General features: G+C 41.8%; 1 protein-coding gene and 1 long non-coding RNA gene across 2 annotated transcripts in view; both read left to right on the top strand.

Moving 5' to 3' along the window:
- LOC147334027 (uncharacterized) overlaps nt 1-14,091 on the top strand; it is a 30,275-nt gene extending 16,184 nt beyond the window's left edge. Inside the window, exons 3-4 of the long non-coding RNA XR_015128471.1 lie at nt 11,757-11,862; nt 12,310-14,091. This is a non-coding gene — a long non-coding RNA (uncharacterized LOC147334027). The remainder of the gene's footprint in view (nt 1-11,756; nt 11,863-12,309) is intronic.
- The window catches only part of LOC147334018 (CXADR-like membrane protein), a 262,370-nt gene that overhangs the window by 63,112 nt on the left and 178,888 nt on the right, over nt 1-20,370 (top strand). The window lies entirely within an intron of this gene.

The raw sequence follows: 20,370 nt of genomic DNA, 5'->3' as shown, positions 1-20,370 counted from the left end.
GCTCACTTGTGCCCCCGAAGTCGGCGTACTTCAACAGCTCCTGAATGAGGTCTGCTGCTGCTCTTCTCGGTGTCTGTTCACAGTTTATTGTGATCCTGTTGGGAGAAGAGTAAGAGTGTTTGGAGAAAAACACCAACTAATCGAAGAAGTTGATGGTTTGCTCGCTTGTTCACTTATTTCCATCTTGCTTTGACTGCAGATGTAACCAGACATATTCCAACAGGATTTGTAAAAAGCGTTTTAACAGACACACAAAGCTGGAAAAGTCTAAGAAGCTTACAAAGAAAGTGATTGGACTTCTCGTGTGGCTAGGTGCTGTTGAGGTTCACGTCTTCTTGACCTCACCCATTCTTTTGATATCCCAGCTGGAGAAGAAAGGTCAGGGCTGAAGTATTGTTCATCAAAGCTTTATTACCTTAAACAGGCTGACTTCTGCTAAATGGGTCAAACTGGGCAAAAAGTATACAAACACATAACATCATTATAGAATATGATGTAACACTATAGATCAACTTACCTCAGAATATATAAAGCATATAAACAATTACAGCAATGCGATGCAACAAACGCAGCAGTACTACTAATCCACAATATTCAAAGCTTCATATAACTGAAACAAACATGGGCACTTATTTTCAGGTCCATTCTGCTGCCGATACATACTTCAGGTTTATGAATATTCAAATTCTAATTTTATTTGTCACGTACACAGTCATACACAGTACGATATGTAGTGAAATGCTTGGACAACTGCTCGTGACCTAAAGAAAACAAAAAAGGAAAAGGCTATGAATAAGATAGGAAATAAATATGAAAAATTAAAAATGGTAAATTTAACTAGGAAGGAATAAAATATAAATTAAGGTTAAAAATGAAATAACTGTACAACACAAATTAGAATGAAGGGTAAATTTAACTGGGAAAGAATAAGATAAGTCTGTTGTTGGGATGGCTGAGGTCCTTCACGATCTTCCTGGCCTTGGTCCAGCACCGCCTGCTGTAGATTGAGTGCAGGTCAGGGAGCTCGGAGCGGATGGTGCGCTCAGCTGACCGCACAACCCTCTGTAGAGCTCGTCTGTCCTGCATGGTGCTGTTCCCGAACCAGGTTAAGATGTTTCCCGTCAGGATGCTCTCTATGGTGCACGAGTAAAAGTTCCTGAGCACCTTGGAGGGCAGTTGGAAGTCTCTCAAGCGTCTGAGGTGGTAGAGACGCTGACGGGCCTTTTTCACCACGGTGTTGATGTGACAGGACCATGACAGGTCCTGCGTGATGTGAACTCCGAGGTATTTGAAGCTGTCCGCTCTCTCCACTGGGCACTCGTTGATGACGGGGGTCTGGTAGTTCCTCTCCTGCTTAGTGCTGAAGTCCACTATCAGCTCCTTTGTCTTACTGACGTTTAGAAGGAGGTTGTTCCTCTGGCACCAGTTCTCCAGATTCCTAATCTCCTTCAGGTGGGCCGTCGCGTTGTTATCAGAGATCAGGCCCACCACGACGGTGTCGTCAGCAAACTTGATGATGGTGGTGGAGCTGGTAGTGGCCACACAGTCATATGTGTACAAAGAGTACAGCAGGGGGCTCAGAACACACCCCTGGGGGGCTCCAGTGCTGAGAGTGGTGGAGGCTGAGACATGTCCGCCCATCCTTACTGCCTGTGGTCTGCCAGTTAGGAAGTTGGAGATCCACTGACACATAGATGAGCTGAGTCCCAGATGCTCCAGCTTGGTGGTGAGTGTGGAGGGAATTATGGTGTTAAATGCAGAGCTGTAGTCTATGAAGAGCATTTTAACATAATTCCCCCTTCTAGTGTCCAAGTGAGTGAGTGATGTGTGGAGGAGATGAGAGATGGCATCGTCTGTGGAACGATTTGGACGGTAAGCGAACTGTAGTGGGTCCAGTGTGTCTGGTAGTGAAGAAATGATGAAGTCTCTGACCAGGCGTTCAAAACACTTCATCACTACTGAGGTGAGGGCTACAGGGCGATAGTCATTGAGAGAAGCAGGGTGGGGTTTCTTCGGGACAGGAACAATGATGGACTCTTTGAAGCATGTGGGGATCACCGACTGAGATAAAGATGTTGAATATCTCAGTGAACACAGGAGCTAGCTGGTATGCGCAGTCTCTTAGGATACGACCTGGGATGCCGTCTGGTCCTGCTGCTTTCCTGGTGTTCACTCTTTTGAAGGCTCTCCTTACTTCTAAACATCACACACACTCCTTTGTGCCTTTTGCTTTGCCCTGTCCAGATGTTTACCATAAAGGACAGTGACTATATTAGAACCTATAGGTAAACGAATAACACAAACATAAACTAACTTCAATGTTAGTGCTTTCAAAGTCTGGGGTAAAACCCAGATGTGGCCATGTGGCTCCTGTGTACTTATCTGACTTGCTGAAGCCACATGTTCCTCCTCGCTCGCTCCGTTCAGCTGAGCAGCTGCTGCTGTCGGTCCCTAAGTCACGGCTGAAATGCAGAGGAGACCGTGCCTTTTCAATTGCGGCTCCGATGCTCTGGAATAACCTTCCCCTCCAAATTAGACAAGCGTCATCAGTGCAGGTCTTTAAGTCCAGATTGAAAACCTATTTTTATTCCCTGGCTTTTAACTCTGTAGGAAACTGACACCTTCTTATTTATTTTATTGTTTGTAATGATTTTATGGTATTTTTAATTTGGTTGTTGTTTTGATCTGTGTTGTTCAGCACTTTGGTCTGCCTGGTGTGTTCTTAAAGTGCTATACAAATAAACGATGATGATGATGATGGTGATGTACAGCCAACATATATCAAACACTTCTGAGCTAAATTTTTACAACAGACTGATAGATCTTTCCTCTATATCTATGCAGTGTACTGTACTCTTTACTATTGTAGGGCAATAGACCCATTTAAACAGTGTAAACCCTCTTAAAGGAATTTACAATTATCTTTACTGTGCCCGCATCAGTGATTGGGGAAACCAAATCAATCACATTAAACACTGGAAGAACTACCTCATTCTTTAGGTGCTTCAGGCATGTTTGAGGCCCATCAAAAATCCCTCAATGAAATGTGACGAACCCAAAATCTTACCTATACCTCCTCCCTCACAGAGAGAATTATTATGACCTTGTTTTCTGCTTGATCGTCACCTAAGGATTTACATCCCTGATATCCCACTGTGTGTTCAATGTCTCCCATTACAATGGCCTCACTGTGTTAACATTCCACATGCATGCAAACTGGTGACGGGAGTGTTCTTACTATAGTAAAGTGAGAAAGTGATATTGCTATAACTAATGTGACATGATTAAATATGTGATTAATACATTAGAAGAAAAATCTGCCTCCACAACACCTACAGGCCAGTGGACACTCTTTCACTGATGAGGATGTACACATCCTGGACAGGGAGGAACGCCGGTTTGCGCGTGGAGTCGAGGAGGCCATTTACATGAGAAGGGAAAGACCATCTCTGAATCGAGGAGGGGGCCGAAGGGGACATCTTTCGCCATCTTACAATGCTGTGATTGCAGCCATTCTCCAACTCTCTGTGAATGGTACTCATGGCCATTGATCAGTGGTCTTTGATCAGTGGTCATGAGAATTTACATAATTATGATGAAGGAACTGACCTCCCAGCCCATTTTTCCTTCAGTGGTTCTAGTTACTGTTTATAAGATTGGGGAAACCTGCAGTCAGCTGAGACTGAAGAAGTCACTTGGATGAGTGACGAAACGTTTCTCCCACTGAAAACGCTACGTCCTGATGAACAGAATCAACTTTTCGAAATTTACTTACCTGGATGATTGAGCATGCATCAAGAAGAATTTAGAATGGATTACCTTGCTGAATCCTTTTAGACAAGGGACACATAGGTGATGTTCTCCAGTGCCCAAAGCTCACTTTACGATTGTTGTATCACCATCAACACAGGAGCACCACAGGGATGTGTCCTCTCGCCACTGCTCTACTCCCTCTACACTTCAGACTGTGTGGCCACCCATGGCTCCAACACCATTGTGAAGTTTGCTGACGACACAGTGGTGTTGGGTGCCATCTCCAACAACGATGAGGCGGCCTACATGGACGAAGTGAACAATCTGGCATCGTGGTGCCAGGACAACCACCTCCAGCTGAACGTCAGCAAGACCAAGGAGCTGGTGGTGGACTTCAGAAGGGGTCAGCACAGAGACTACAAGCCCATTATCATCAATGGAGCTCCAGTGGAGAGGGTGCAGTCCTTCAAGTATCTTGGTGTCCACATCTCCTCAGACCTGACATGGTCTGCCCACATTCAGGTCCAGACCAAAAAGGCTAGGCAGCGCCTGTATCACCTACGACAACTGAGGAAGTTCAGGGTCTCTCCAAAGATCCTCAGGATTTTCTATACAGGCGCTGTGGAGAGCATCCTCACACAGAACATGACATTGTGGTTTGGGAACAGCTGTGTGAAGGACCAAAAAGCTCTCCAGAGAGTGATCCGTACAGCATTTGAATGTATTTATTTAAAAGGGACAGTGCAGTTTGACATAGACCAAGTACAAAACATGAAACTGATGTAACGGACATAAGTTTATGGCCATTGCAAATTTTCAACAATTGTCCCTTGTTGGGCTTACAATCAAAATAAATACATTTTACCATAAAACATACATTTTCATAAAGCCAAAATACATCGTAAATACAACTACAATTAATAGACAATAAATAAAAATAAAATCATTAGTAAAATGACTACATCTCTGATTTCCCTTTAACCAAACTTTAACCTTCAATGGAAATGATCTGATGTCTGTAATCAATTTGATTTTGGTTGGAAGTGGGTTCCACAGATTACAAGCTTTTATGGAAAATGCCGACTGACGAAATATAGATCTGCGATATATCTTGCAGTTTCCGTTCACCATGCTTCTAGTAATGCAATTACTATCTTGTCTCTGGATGTGTCTATTAAGACACTCTGGGGCCATCCTATTTATACATTTAAAGACTAATTTAAGAAAACACAAATGATTAAAACTCCTAAAACTAAGTAGATTATATTTCTCTAAAATGTGACAATGATGCCAGGGCTGCACGATTTTGCATAAAATGAGAATCACGATTTTTTTGCTTAGAATTGAGATCACAATTCTCTCATGATTTTCTTTTCCAATATAAATATTTATTGCACTTATTAACTGCACATCAACAGTGTAACAGTTGAGACTGAACATAAAAACAATGTCTTAATTGTCTACTCTTACTTACAAAACCTTAAAATAGGTTCAAGGTTCAAGGTTCTTTATTTGTCACATGCATAGTTATACAAGTATAACACACAGTGAAATGTAGCCTGACACGCTCCTCGACATGTGCAAAAATGGGGGGGGGGTGTAGAGGAAGAACATTTTATATATATATATATACAGACATATAGTATATACACTGGGTGAATGTGCAGTAGTAGCAGCAAGCAGGTGAATTCTGTACATTAATATGAATAGACATCTGACTATTTTACAGGATAGACAATATAAACATATTTGAAATTAAAGGAATTGAAATGTACATTGTGCCTTGGTTTAGAGTGTCTGGAAGAGAGTCCTGTCTCAGTCAATTATAGATGATGTGAGAGGGCGGGTGTGTGTGTTTAGGGCACGGATGGCTTGGGGATAGAAGCTCCTCTTGAGTCTCTCTGTCCTTGCCCGGAAGATGCGGAACCTTCTACCAGATTGCAGAAGTTGGAACAGTTTGTTGCCAGGATGGGACGGGTCCTTCAGTATCTGCGCTGCTCTAGTCCGGCATCTCCTGGTGTAGGTGTCCTGAAGCGGGGGGAGAGCAATCCTGCAGCAGCGTTCTGCTGTACGGATCACTCTCTGGAGAGCTTTTTGGTCCTTCACACAGCTGTTCCCAAACCACGATGTCATGTTCTGTGTGAGGATGCTCTCCACAGCGCCTGTATAGAAAATCCTGAGGATCTTTGGAGAGACCCTGAACTTCCTCAGTTGTCGTAGGTGATACAGGCGCTGCCTAGCCTTTTTGGTCTGGACCTGAATGTGGGCAGCCCATGTCAGGTCTGAGGAGATGTGGACACCAAGATACTTGAAGGACTGCACCCTCTCCACTGGAGCTCCATTGATGATGATGGGCTTGTAGTCTCTGTGCTGACCCCTTCTGAAGTCCACCACCAGCTCCTTGGTCTTGCTGACGTTCAGCTGGAGGTGGTTGTCCTGGCACCACGATGCCAGATTGTTCACTTCGTCCATGTAGGCCGCCTCATCGTTGTTGGAGATGGCACCCAACACCACTGTGTCGTCAGCAAACTTCACAATGGTGTTGGAGCCATGGGTGGCCACACAGTCTGAAGTGTAGAGGGAGTAGAGCAGTGGCGAGAGGACACATCCCTGTGGTGCTCCTGTGTTGATGGTGATGCTGTTGGAGAAGCACCTGCCCACCCTCACCACCTGAGTTCTGCCAGTGAGGAAGTCCAACACCCATGCACACAGACGGCTGTTAAGTCCCAGATCCCTCAGCTTTGTGAACAGTCTGCAGGGCACTATTGTGTTAAACGCTGAACTGTAATCAACAAACAGCATTCGCACATAGTTACCCTGTTTCTTGTCCACGTGGCTGAGAGTGGTGTGTAGGACGTGGGCGATGGCATCCTCTGTGGATCTGTTGGATCTGTAGGCGAACTGCAACGGATCTGTGGTGTCTGGGATGGAGGAGGAGATGATGTTCTTCAGCAGCCTCTCAAACACCTTCATTACTACCGAGGTCAGTGCAACTGGCCGGTAATTGTTCAGGGATGAGGGTTTGCTGTTCTTGGGCACAGGGATGATGGTGGATCTTTTGAAGCATGTGGGGTCCACAGACTTCGCCAGGGACTCGTTGAAGATGTAAGTGAACACACCTGCTAGCTGGTCAGCACAGCAGCGCAGCAGACGGCCGGTGATGCCGTCTGGCCCCGCCGCTTTCCTTGTGTTCACTCTCCTCAGTGCCGCTCGGACGTCATGCTCCGCGATGCTGGTCACCGGTCTCTCGCTGATGACGTCACTGTCCTCGGTAGTCAGGCGGTAGATAGCATTAGCCGCCTGGCTAACCTCGAAACGGGCGTAGAACCGATTCAGCTTTACTTTTAAGAATAAATACTTTTAAGAATAACATTTTGAACAGTATTCTTTCCGTGTGTAAGCTGATGAGAGAGGTACGTATTAGGTATGTTTCTTAAAATGTAAACCACAATTATTAACAAAATATAACACTAACCCTAAGTCTGTCGTTGCCGTGAAATGTTGTACTGCTTGTAATTCGATCTCCACACTTGCCCGACACTGCGTGTATAGAGCAGGTAGTGCAACATTTGAAAAATAGTTGCAGGACGGAACTGTGTAGTGTTTGTCTAGGGTGTTGATCATTTTCCTAAATCCCTCGTTTTGCAGAGTGTTGATGGGAGCCATATCTTTAGCCAGGTGATAAGTGATAGCCGCCGTAATTTCTTTGTGCCTGGGGGAGTTTGACGGGTATGGGGAAGTGCTGTATTGGGTTCCCGTTACTGATGTTTGGGTAGTTAACAGGGACGGTTTTTGTCCTGTCACTTTCTTGGCCTTTACAGCTTCGTCATATTGCACTTTATGGTGACGTTTAAGGTGGTTATACAAATTCGTAGTGTTAGCTTGCGGTGCTACTACTATGGCAAAACACAGCTTGCAAATGATATCTTTTTGACTCTCATCATCTTCTTTGAAACCAAAAAACTTCCACACAGAGGAACGAGAACCTTTTCTTGGAATTAATGTTACAGTGGGGTTGTCATTCTCACCACCATCAGCGAGCTTTTCCTCTGCACTCATTGTGTTTTCTCCCCTCAGGCAGTTTCTCCCACGTGCTCTCCGTTGTTTTTTCCCTTCCAGCTGGCTTCTGTATCACGTGGTATGAGGCTCCGCCCTTGTCATTTGTTGAGCAAGACGAGTGAGCGCTTGTTTTCATGCAGATAGGGGCTGTGTCCGAATTCAGGAGAAGGGTGCTTAAAATGCCATATTTCGATGCAATGACGTCACGGAGACGCGACGAGGGTTGTCCGAATTCAGAGTACTCAAATTGTGGCGACAAATGCATCCTAGTTTTCCCCAAATTTTAAGGATGGGTCCGATGTATCCTTCGTGTCCTTCTATATCCCAGAATTCATTGCGGGTCATAGAGGAGATTTGTTTAAGAACCTGGCTTCTGAAGCTTGCTTCTGTATCACGTGGTATAAGGCTCTGCCCTTGTCATTTGTTTTTTGTTTGTTTTTTTGCCTGTCCCATTTGGTTCTTTAGCCATCAGAATTGTTGTCTGAAGACCAACAAGGATACCCAATGGATTTATTTTGCCAAATGGATCATCGTGGCATTGCCGTATTGGTCCATTTGATCGACCTTTGTTTTTATTATTTATGTTATTTTATTTTCAGTTGTTACAGACGGGACAGACATGAGTGAGGGATAGGAAAGGGAGAAAGAAAGAGGAAGGAAAAGAAAAACAGAAGGGGAGAGGGACAGTGAGAAAAGGGAAAAAATAAAAAATAAAATCTCCTGGATCACCTGTTGAGAGAGAAAGAATAGAAAACAAGCAAAAAAAACCCCAAATCAACATACTAAACACAACACCATCGCATTAATCTAGCTAAGTGTAAACAGCAGCAAATACTAAATATTCAATGCTGTTGTGCAGCACGCAGGACAGACAGCGCACAATGTGCTTTGAAGTAGCAGCCAAGAAAGGTGTAATTTAAGTCTACGAACAGTGAACACTCATGTGCATACCTGTGTGGATCAGCGCGCTTGTATTCAAATGGTTTCCACATGTAATGGTCTGCAAGAGGATGTAGAGAGCCATAGCCCTGTCCCCCAGGGCATGAAGCAGGCATGGAGGAGATCCAGGCCCCAGACACCCAGAGGCCCCAGAGTGCGAGAGCCCAAGGAGGACCACCGGAGGGACATCCGTGCAACCCTCATGGGAAGGGCTGAGGATCCCCAGACGAGACGTCACCCAGTAGCCACCGAGCAGAAGCTAGAGGGGGCTGCACCGGCATGCCCGCCGGCTCTGCCGGCTGCACCGGCATGCCCGCCGGCTCTGCCGGCAGCCAGCTGTGCCAGAGTGAACCGAGCTGCAGGCCCAGAGGCCGGAGGCCTGAGAGCCCCCCGCACCCCGGAGGAGGCCTGACCGAGCAACAAGCGCCAGGCCCCGCCAAGTAGCCACCGGGAGTGAGCTGATATATACCTGAGCGCCCCGGGCACGGACACCAAGAACCACCAATGCACCGACCCCTGAGAGCATCAGTCACCGGCAGGGAGTGTGGTGAGGGGAGATAGGCCTTGGAGGGTCTGGGAGTTCCCAGAGAGGTGGAGTCTAAGACCCGACCTGACATATAGACACAGATAAACAGGCACACACAGACACAAACATGCATTCCCACCCTCATGCACACATATACAAACACTCAGCACTCACCCAACGTAAGGATTGACATAAATGGACATGTACACACAATCACACTCCCCAAACATACTCTACACCCCGGGTCCAGGTACCCTCGCCCCCAGAGGGGGAAACAGAACCCAGACCCAAGAGATGTTACCCTTCCCCCCGGGGTGGAGGCAAGCAGACCGTCCCAGGCTCCGCAGCAGCAGGGAGGCCAATCGGACCTTCTATATCCCAGGATTCATTGCGGGTCATAAAGGAGATTTGTTTGAGAACCTGGCTTCTGAAGCTTGCTTCTGTATCGCGTGGTATAAGGCTCTGCCCTTGTCATTTGTTGAGCAGGAAGAGTGAGCGCTTGTTTTCATGCAGATTATGTCCCGGATCAAAATGCGGTACAATCGTCATCTTTTTTTTCCTTTTTTTTTTTCTTAAATCGTTGTCATTTGGATATGAGATCGCACATAAGTATGAATTGAGATTGCGATTTTCTAGCATTTAATTGTGCAGCCCTAAATGATGCCATCGAACAGATTTGACATACGACACAGACCTTCAAAATGAAACAGGAGACATGAGACGCAGACATGACAATACAAACTTGATAACATAAGACACAAAGGGTGAGGGAAACTTAAATACAGGGGAAGAAAATAAAAGAGAAATCTAATAACCAAATGAACTTCACTGACCTAAAGAACTTAAACATAAACCATTGTAATTTAGCGCCCAGCTATCTTTCTGAACTACTCCATTCATACAATCCCAACACAGCACTTAGATCGTCCAATCACAGGCTCCTAGCACAACCTAGGACTCGAATCAAGTCGAGAGGTGACCGGGCCTTTGCATCCGTGGCACCCAGACTCTGGAATAACCTCCCTGTTCATATTCGTACTACCGAGTCTATCCAGTCTTTTAAATCACGTCTTAAAACTTATTTTTTTACTTTGGCTTTTGATTCTGTCTAGTTGGCTGGTCTAGCTTGTTGTGTTGTTACCTATTGTTTGTTGTCCTCTTTTATTGTTTGTTTTAACTGTCTCGTGCTTTTACTGACTGTGAAGCACTATGGTCAACACTGTTGTTTTAATATGTGCTATATAAATAAATTTTGATTTGATAAACATCAAAAATGAACTAGAACTCAAAACACTGGTTCAAAAGACCCAGGAACGTGACAAATGCATAAATAACTGAGCTGCTGAAGTAGGTATATAGTGCTGACTTAACTCAAAACAATTCAGATTCGCCTTGACCGTCTTAGCAATCTTCTTTACATGCTTGTCCAATTTAAGACGTAAATCAAAAATTATTCCTAAAAACTTAAAATCTTTGGCCTTCTTCGTTCCTTACCTGGATTTTAAACTCATCACTTATCTGATCATCAGGAACAAGAAACTAAGAATCTGTTAGTCTCACTCATTTAAACCCTCTGCTGCATTCTGTTCACCCCTGCTATCATTCAATCATCTTTCCTAATATAATATTAGTCCACTAGTTCATATATCGCTTCTCATCTTACTAGGTGAACCGAACAAGATGATAAAATCAGAAACACAGGTTTAAAATACCATCTGGTATTCCTGAGCTTCATTGCATGTGTGTGTATGTGTTAGTGGGATTAAAACATTCTGTGCTTATGTATGTCGTTTTAATTACTTTCCCCTTTTTCTGAAACAAATCTGTTTACTACACCTTCTTGTTTCAGAAACATCTAAAGAAGAAAGTCTCTATTGTAGTCAGGCACAGCTAAATTCTGCTTGTGAGTTAACCTAGCCAACCACACTGTGTGATTGTAAATGTACCCTCTCATGATGTGTGCCACTTCCTCTATGTCCTCTATTTGTACAACCATGTGGAGAACCACAATAGCCACACACACATCGAAATACAGAATTCTTAGATGCTTAGATGATGAATTGTAGAATAAATCCTCCATTTGTAAAATAAATGTAGAATTCCACATTAACAAAGTGAGTTTCGAAATTACCATCCTAGGGGAGCTAGGATGGTAATGAGGTGCTTGAAATGTTGTAGGTTGCTGAGTTTATACTGCTACCATTGAGACTGATCGGGACTCCGTCTTTGTGGATCTATGGAACTCCATATATACAGGGTGTAGCATCCCCTGGGTAAAAGCGGTGATATGCAGGGGGGTCAGTGGTGTTTGCCTTTCAAATTCTTGTAGGCAACTGATGACTTTCTTTTTGTAGTTGCTTCTGGGGTTTCACCTTGAAGCTTCATAGGTATTGTTGTCACTGAGGAGTTTAGTCATGTTTATTTGCTCTGCTTCTTTTTGTCAGGGATAAAATACAAATATATACTTTTTGTGTCCCAGCTGAGTAACAGGAGGAGAAGAGTCTGGTGGTGCAGCAGAGGAACAATTTCAGCCATTTGGACTCAGCTCAGCCACTACAGAGGAAACAATGACTTCAACACAAAAGGTGAGAAAAACATCACAGTTACTCTGTTATTCAAACTGTGTGTACAGCCGGTTGGTTTTTAAAAACATGTTAACAGCAGCTTTATCTTTTCCATCCTGGGCTCCTCCATATATACAGAATCTGCATTCACAACCAAAAACCACAGAAGTTACAAGAAAATACAAAGATCTTATTTTCTCTACACACATTGAAACCACAATATCATCACTTGAATTTTTTCTGAAGTAAAAGAGTTTCTCTGCTGATTGATATTTCTTCAATAATGTCATTTTCATTACAACTCTCATTGTAGCAGATCATTGTAATGTGATACTATCACCAGAAGGTGATGGTAACACACCTACAATGTGTTTGTTGATATGTCTGATTCCACTAATAGAGGGAGTTTCAGTTTGTTCCACGACTGCATTTCACTCACTGCCTCTGTTTGTATCTCTGTTACTGCAGGACCAATATGGAGCAAGAAGTCAGCGCTCTCAGGAGGCCGAGAAAACCTACAGCTGTGATGAGTGTGGGAAGGATTTTACCCGAGCTGGAAGCTTAAAAATACACCAAGTCATCCACAGTGGAGTTAAACCTTACAGCTGTGAGTTGTGTGGAAAGTCCTTTACCCTGGCTAAAAGCCTAAAAACACACCAACTCATCCACAGTGGAGTTAAAATTTACACCTGTGACTAGTGTGGAAAGTCTTTTACCCAGGCTGGAGTCTTAAAAAGACACCAAATCATCCACAGTGGAGTTAAAATTTACACCTGTGACTAGTGTGGAAAGTCTTTTACCCAGGCTGGAGTCTTAAAAAGACACCAACTCATCCACAGTGGAGTTAAACCTTACAGCTGTGACTTGTGTGGAAAGTCTTTTACCCAGGCTGGAAACTTAAAAACTCACCAACTCATCCACAGTGGAGTTAAAGCGTACAGATGTAACTTGTGTGGAAAGTCTTTTACCCAGGCTGGAGACTTAAAAACACACAAACTCATCCACAGTGGAGTTAAACCTTACAGCTGTGAGTTGTGTGGAAAGTCTTTTACCCAGGCTGGAAGCTTAAAAACACACAAACTCATCCACAGTGGAGTTAAACCTTACAGCTGTCACTTGTGTGGAAAGTCTTTTAAATATCCTCATCAGCTGAAAAAACACCAAACAAACATAACAAACATGAACGTACACACATGGAAGTGAACTTCAGCTGTGACCAGTGTGACAAGAGCTTCAGGAATCTCAGTTCATACTCCGAACACAAACGATCCCACACTGTAAATAAACTGTTTCACTGTTACCAACGTGCAAAAACATTCACTTCATTATCTGCTCTGTGCAAACATCAGCCTGATCATGCAGGACTGAAATCACTGGATCACAATGAATCTGAAGAGAGAGAAAGATCCTCTTCTGGTTTCAGGGTCAGACTTAAAAACCTTGAGATCAGGCTCCACAGAGTTCAGATGGAATCTCCTGTGAAGAGTGTCAGCTGATGCCACACTTGGATCTGATGAGGTAGCTCTGATTTCTGGAGCTGCAGTGAATAATCCTGAATGTTACATTTAGGAAGCTGCATGTATAGATATGCATATCAAGTTTATTATTTTTCCTTTGAGGGATTTTAATTCTCTAAAATTTTATCCCTGTTACATTTTAATCTTTGTTCCCTTAGGACACAGTAGTGTTTAGCAGTTGTATTCATTTTATGTGTTACCTAAGTTAAATTTCATTCACATTCATATTTAATCTTTTGCTGTGGTAAAATCTTCTCTTAAATCATTTTCTCCCAAAACTTTTCACAGCAGTTGCTCTTAAAACCTCCAAAATGAACTAAATCTGTCCACCAGCTTTGAAACAACACCTGCTGTGACTTTATGTCCAGAAAAAAGAAACTCAAGCTAAACTGGTTTTGGGCTGTACTTCCATGTAATACCAGTTTGTACCTGAAGATGAAGCAGTGAGTCAGTGTAACCTTTATTTAATTAGGCAAAGAACACATTCATATTCACAGTGGCAGCAAAGAAATGTTGAAAGTTAAAAACAGCAGCACACATCAGGACCATTTTAAAGATCACAGGTGACTACTTTTACTTAATTCAGATTCCTTCAAATTTTCGGCTCCTGCTTTCACTTTAGTGTATTTACTGTATCCTTGAAGTCCACATGATGTTTTTTTTTAATGAATTCATTTTGATCCACATGTTCTGCAGCTGTTTCCCTGTTGATTTGAAGTTTGTATGATGAAATCCTGATAATATTAAAGTGTTAGTTATATTTGATGAACTCTGTGTAAAGTTTGTCTTATTAAACAGTTTGGTGTGAAAATGAAGAAATGGTCTCAGAACAACTAGTTTGAGCCATGATTTCAGATTCAAACTAATTTAACTGTTTTCAGTGGTACATGTGGAGGTTTATCAGAGGAGACTTGGCTGTTCTCCACTCACACAGAACAGGGTTCCTGCAGCTCATTAAAAACTCTGAAATGATCTTCAAGGACCAAAATATTTGATTTTTCTCAAAAACGTGCTGTGGGCATGACGCTTTTAGAGAGTGTATTTAAGATGCATTGTGAATAACATCTCACACATTCCAATAAAGCATATGTTCCTGCATTGCAACAGCGCTTTGCAGATGTGTTCTCCCCCCTGCCCGTGTGCACGACTCTCATGGAGCACCAATTTGAAACGCAGCTGATTGGCAGATTCCCTTGTCTGCAGAGTCCAAAGACAAAAACGGCCTCATCCACTCTGTGTGGTTCGTACCAATTTGTCACACTTCCGTTTGGCTTGTTTGAAGCCCCGGCCATTTTTCAGCACTTCCTGTAGCGATAGCTGCGTGCTCACACTGCATATGCTGTTTCCTACCTGGATGATGTTGTCATTCATAGTGATACCTCAGTGGAGCATGTGCAGTGGTTGGTCACAGTCCTGGATTCCCTGAGGCAGGCAGGGCTGATGGCAAACCCAAAGAAGTGTGTGGTTGGATGGAGGGAGGTACAGAGTTTTTGGTACAATTTTGAGACCCCATCTGGAGGCTGATTACACCACAGCGACGTGATGAAGGCTGTCCCAATTCCAAATGTGGCCGGAAATGCGCCCTTCATTTCCCTTGGACTTGAAGGATGAGTCAGGTGTATCATTCGCGGCCCAACATATCCCAGAATTCATAGCGCAGCTTTGACTGTAACTAGTTTTAAAAAAACAACAAAAAACAGCAGATGGTAGAAGCGTGGTGGCTGAAGAGTAAACTTTTGAGTATTGAATTTTTCAACCTCATCAGTTAATGCTGTCCATGCGGATATTATAGATTTGTAAATGATTACCTAACAATCTTGTCAACACAAAGTTCTTTATTGACAGGCAGTGGGGAGAGGGGACACTTGGGCAGTGTATTTACTGCATATAATGTGTTATCAACCTTTTCATCTTTTCTCATTACCCACAGCTACATCCACTTCTTTTGGGCTTAGGCTACTCACTAGGGCTGGGTATCGTCACTGATTTCTATAAGCGATTTGATTAAATTCAATTTTGACTCAGTAACTGTTTCAAAGTAACTGAGGATAAAACACAGAAAAACAGCAAGCTATGCGTTTTTCAATTTGGCATAATTAAAAAAAAATTTATTAAACAGCAAAAATGAAACTTTCTTTTGGTCGAAGAGGAATAAAAGCTGCAGCTCAGAATCAGTGAGATGTTGACTTTCTGCCCCGACGGCGTGTCCGTGTTCATGTCGTCAGCTGAGAAAGGCGACATGTCACTGATGCATCGGGTCCGCCCATATGGAAAAGATATATATAAATCTTATAAAGTTTTTATCTGTCTTGTATGAAACTTGTATGAAAAGCATACAAGAGTGAAAACACATATAAGATCCCTTGAAAATTTATAAAATGAAATTTGTATGTTTTGTATACTTACTAAAAAAAAAAAATGAAAGTAATGAGAAAGTGGCCACTTTCATGAGTAAATCATATATGTTTTTACTATTTTTTTTCCATATGCGCGCGCTTTGTGTTCACGTCTTTATGTGGAATCTGTTCACCTGTTCTCATTTATTGTTTTAGCTGTTTGGTGGTCATTGAAATATATTTCTGAGCTCCCTGCGTTTCTGGCAAAATACATTTATATTTAGAAATCGATTCAGGATTTAATGAATCAATATTGCATTATTCATCGCGTTATTAATCGATACCAAGTCAGCATTGGTATCGGATCGATTCTAGCCTGGTGAGATCAATTCTTTACTTTAATTTCTGCTCTTGTTTGCAATGCTGTGCATTCGGCAAAGACGAAACAGCCAGGTCGCCGGACTCGCTGCTCCCATGTCAGCGAAGAGCAGGCAGACTTTGCTCCTCCTCCCCCCTCTTGTGTTTAGATGTTACGCTGTCATGTGACGTGACTTTGAGGGATTGTTAAGTTGTTTACATGTATATTCACCAGTTGTTTTTGTTGTTGAGAATTTTAATTGTAATTTTTTTTATATCATAGTTTCTCAACAGTACTTGTTTCTTTTAATTTGTTTACTGGTTTGCATGCACTTTTTATTTTTCTAGATTTTTCTAAAAAATAAATTTGAAAAGAATTGATAACTGTAAACCACCACGGCAGACCCAATGGCATTTTCATGCTTTGCAGCATCATTCATTCTTACAAGTCATCCAGCTTGTAAGAATAAAGGCTTTGCACCCCTGATGATCCACCAGGACAAGCTCAGCAGTGTGTGAGGAAGAGGAGGAGGAAGAGCCAGCAGCAGCTGACAGATGGAGAGAATAGACAGACTGTTCCCTGTTTGTGAAGGACTGATTGAAATGTTTTAAATGACTAATTGTCTGCCCTGAATCAGTGTTAGTAGTAATATAAAGGCACTTTTTTTGCCCCCACACCCGTACCCCTCCCCTTTCCCCCTGCGCATCCATGTGAGTGCATGTACGCGTGCGTGTCCCCCTGTAGTAGGCACTGTGAGCTCAGGCGTCATATGAGTTCACATGTGTTTAATCTGCGTTTTATTTAATGAAACTATTATATGTTTTAATTAAACAGTTTTTAAGGGATGTATAGGTCTCAGCGCTCTGTTATTTAGACACAGATGATTTATTTTAGCTAGTTTAGGAGCATTTTACTTTTAATTTAACTAGTTTAGGAGCATTTCACATTCTTTAGCGCTCTGAAAGACACAGAGGCTAATAGTTTTTCAACTGAGTACCACAAACAACAGGTATCCCTTTAGAAATAAACTGTGATACTTCTAAAAGCACATATTCACACCTAGCCACACTAGCACTGTATGAACCCCCAATGTTCCTTTAATGCAACTAGCCCTCTAATTATCTACTAGTCACAAACACCCTGTAACAGTAAGACTCAAAGATTACACATAGATGATTTAACTGCATTAGGAGCATCTCACTTTTCTTTAGCTCTCCGAAAAGACACAGAGGCTAATATTTTTAAATAGAGCACCACAAACAACAGGTATTCCTTTAGAAATAAACTTTTCTTGTGATCTCTAAAAACCACAGATTCTTAACTCTGCAACAGTTACACAGGGGGGTTACAGTTAGGCCCCCAACAGTCAACAAAAGAAGTCATAAAACAATAAAAGCGGCTCCCTTTATCAAGAGCATCCCAGCACACACATCCCAACTGTAGTTCCATAGTTTTTCCACCTTTTTCTTTACAACCTGTTCTTTATATCTGCATCTCAGAGGCCAACTGAAACCAAATCCACCTATATAAAAAACCCCATCAGACACATAGTATTTTCCTCAGCACTTCACAAATGCCGCAAGGTATACTGTATCGTTTTAACTTTTTATTTTTCCCAAACACAGTGGTGGTTAGCACACAGTATGGACATGTAGAAAGCATCGTTTGTTTGGAACACATCAGCAGAGAGGTGGAATTCATAGCTGTTCATAAGAGTTTCATTTAATCAAACCTCATTTTAGTATCTAAGTGGCTCCTCATCATTATCCAATTCACCATTTTATTTAAATACCTGAATTTTCGGAATGAGGATCCAAGAGGGACACAGAGTAGCTCATACAATGGTATAAATGTATTTTTTGCGATACTTTATAAATATGAAACTCTAAAGATTTTGAATTCATGCACATTGTGAATCAAGAATCTAAATATTTGTGTCACAATGATTTCTATAAAAGCATGTTGTTTATGGGGATAATGTGACAAATTTTTTGTGCGTCCTATTAATGATCAATGGTAATTGAAAAGGAACCCTGGCTCAGGACATTTTCATGACAAGTGACAGCGCAGACATCTGCTAATGAGAGAACACATTTTATCATCATAAACACTGTGATATGAAGCATCGTTAAAGTGTCATTTCAGTAAAGTTGACTCATGTTTTTTAATAGATGACTTAAAACACTAAACTCTAATTTCTGTGGTTTATTTTAAGTTTACAGAATATAACATGTGGTAAGACGACGAGTTTTACTTCTCACTGACCGTGTTATGTGTATCTATTTATCATGTATGCTACTTTGCTCTGCGGACTTTAAAATGTTTCATTGTGTTCATGAAATAAACCAGACTTTCACTGTCTGCATCTTTTACTGTTTTTCTGCTTTTGTTCACTCCAAGTTTGACAAACCTACAGATATCCAGAGTTAACTCACTAACAATGTGGAGCAGTCTCAGTGTATTTAGCTGCTTTTTCCCTGAACACAACCAACTGAGAGTCCTCCCTTTGGTCATTGTGAATGTTGAAGGAGATTTGTACCATAGACACTTAATACTAGTGTTTCCTGCACTTAATCCATCACTACTATGTTCTATTTAAATCCAGATTCCTTTTATAGTTTGCAGTGAAATTTATTAAACCATTGCTTAATGAGACAGAAGTACAAGTCGCTCTTTACTAACACGTTTGTAGATAAGTTTATTGCTGAACGACACAGCTAGCAGTCTCACACACTCTTTAGGTTTTTGAAGTTATGTATGTAAGGGTTTAGTCTATCAAACCTTACCCTTTTCTCCCCAGTATCACAACAGTATGACTCCCAAAGTACGGCTCAGTAAACAACCAATGATTCTAAAGCCGGAACACAAAGATACAGTTGGAAGATGAATGATTGCGTTTTTATGATGCGTAGTAAAACGACCCCCTCTTCTTCTTCTCTGTGTTGTTGCTGTTCGTGTGTGTGTGTGTGTGTGTGTGTGTGTGTGTGTGCCTTAGAAGTCAAATAATAGAAAAAACAAAAAAGCATTTGAATTTCATTTAGAACTGAGATTCTAAGATGTAAGCAGAAATCTTATGCACAGCCAGAAACATGTTTCCCCACTTTCACAATGCTGAGGTGTCAAATCCACAGCTTTACTTACACACACACAGTAGATTTTTAAAGTTTTTGGGTACAGGGGTTTAGCCAAAGATGCAACATCTACTTTTGATAAAGATCACTCCACCTGTTTATTTCTGAATAAATTAAGCATCTTTATTAAGCTCTTGTTTATAAATGTCTACACAATAGTAGACACCGTGTGCTCTGTGACATTATAGTCTTCTACTTCTGCTTCCATCGGTTTGCATTTTAAACTCCCAGCCTTTCAGGTTGTTATGAACGACTTATATTTCTAACATTTTGTGATGTAAAAGTGAACCACGCGACTTTTTTTCTTTTCTGTTTGATGGAAGGACTTAAGACACGAGTTATTTAAACATTTCTAAATGACAGTGTGATGGCCATGGTACTTTATGTGGGCCAAATATGTTAAGGATAATGTTTATCAATGTAAAATTGCAAAGAACCTTCGGATAGATTATAACATCTTGTAAACAGTTACCTCAGAAGCTGTACTGGTAGATCTATGTATGTAAGGTAAAACTTTCCACAGTACTTCCACTTAAGTAACTAAACACATAAAGTCACCCTTACCAATAATCCACTGCTCCTTGAAAAAAGTAGCACAAACAGACAACTGACTGAGCAATGATAAGTAGAGCTACCCGAGGCCGATACTCAAGCAGAAGAAAATTAAAAGTTGTTGTTTTTGGCTCGAAGAATTAAAGAAAGTATGTTTAATAATTCAACAAGACCCGCACCTTCAACACATGTACATTCAAATTTTGGAACAGGCTCAACATTGCTGTTGTTCAATAGTTTTTATCCGTTCGAAAAAGTCATTTTATGGCTTTAATGTTTTCAGCTGATAAGGAGAATGAGTGCATTTCAAATGAGCGTCCAAAGGCTTTAAACATCTGCTTTGTCTGTAACGACAGTATCAAACTACAGAGCATTGTTTTTACTAAAATTCAACATTTTCAGATGAAAATTTGGCTGCTTTTTGTTTTTTTCACTGTAACACCCCCCTCAATGCCATTTTTAGGATATTCTTGGTGATCCCACCTTTTTTCATATTTATGCTTTTGTCACTGAGGGTATCTAATACGCACGTTGTCACTGTGTTTTTGTACTACCAGCCGTGAGGGCTCTGCTTTTGCTTTGAGCAGTCTGTTTTTATTTTGTCTCGTGAGTGCGTGTTTTTCAAACGAGATCCT

The sequence above is a fragment of the Aulonocara sp. 'chitande type north' Nkhata Bay genome, linkage group LG3, assembly GCF_057382095.1.
Source record: "Aulonocara sp. 'chitande type north' Nkhata Bay isolate Kocher_YH1m ecotype deep benthic linkage group LG3, A_spYH_male_GT1.1, whole genome shotgun sequence".
Classification (NCBI taxonomy): domain Eukaryota; kingdom Metazoa; phylum Chordata; class Actinopteri; order Cichliformes; family Cichlidae; genus Aulonocara; species Aulonocara sp. 'chitande type north' Nkhata Bay.
The sequence above is the reverse complement of the archived record's forward strand: the minus strand, read 5'-3'. Positions and strand labels throughout refer to the sequence as shown.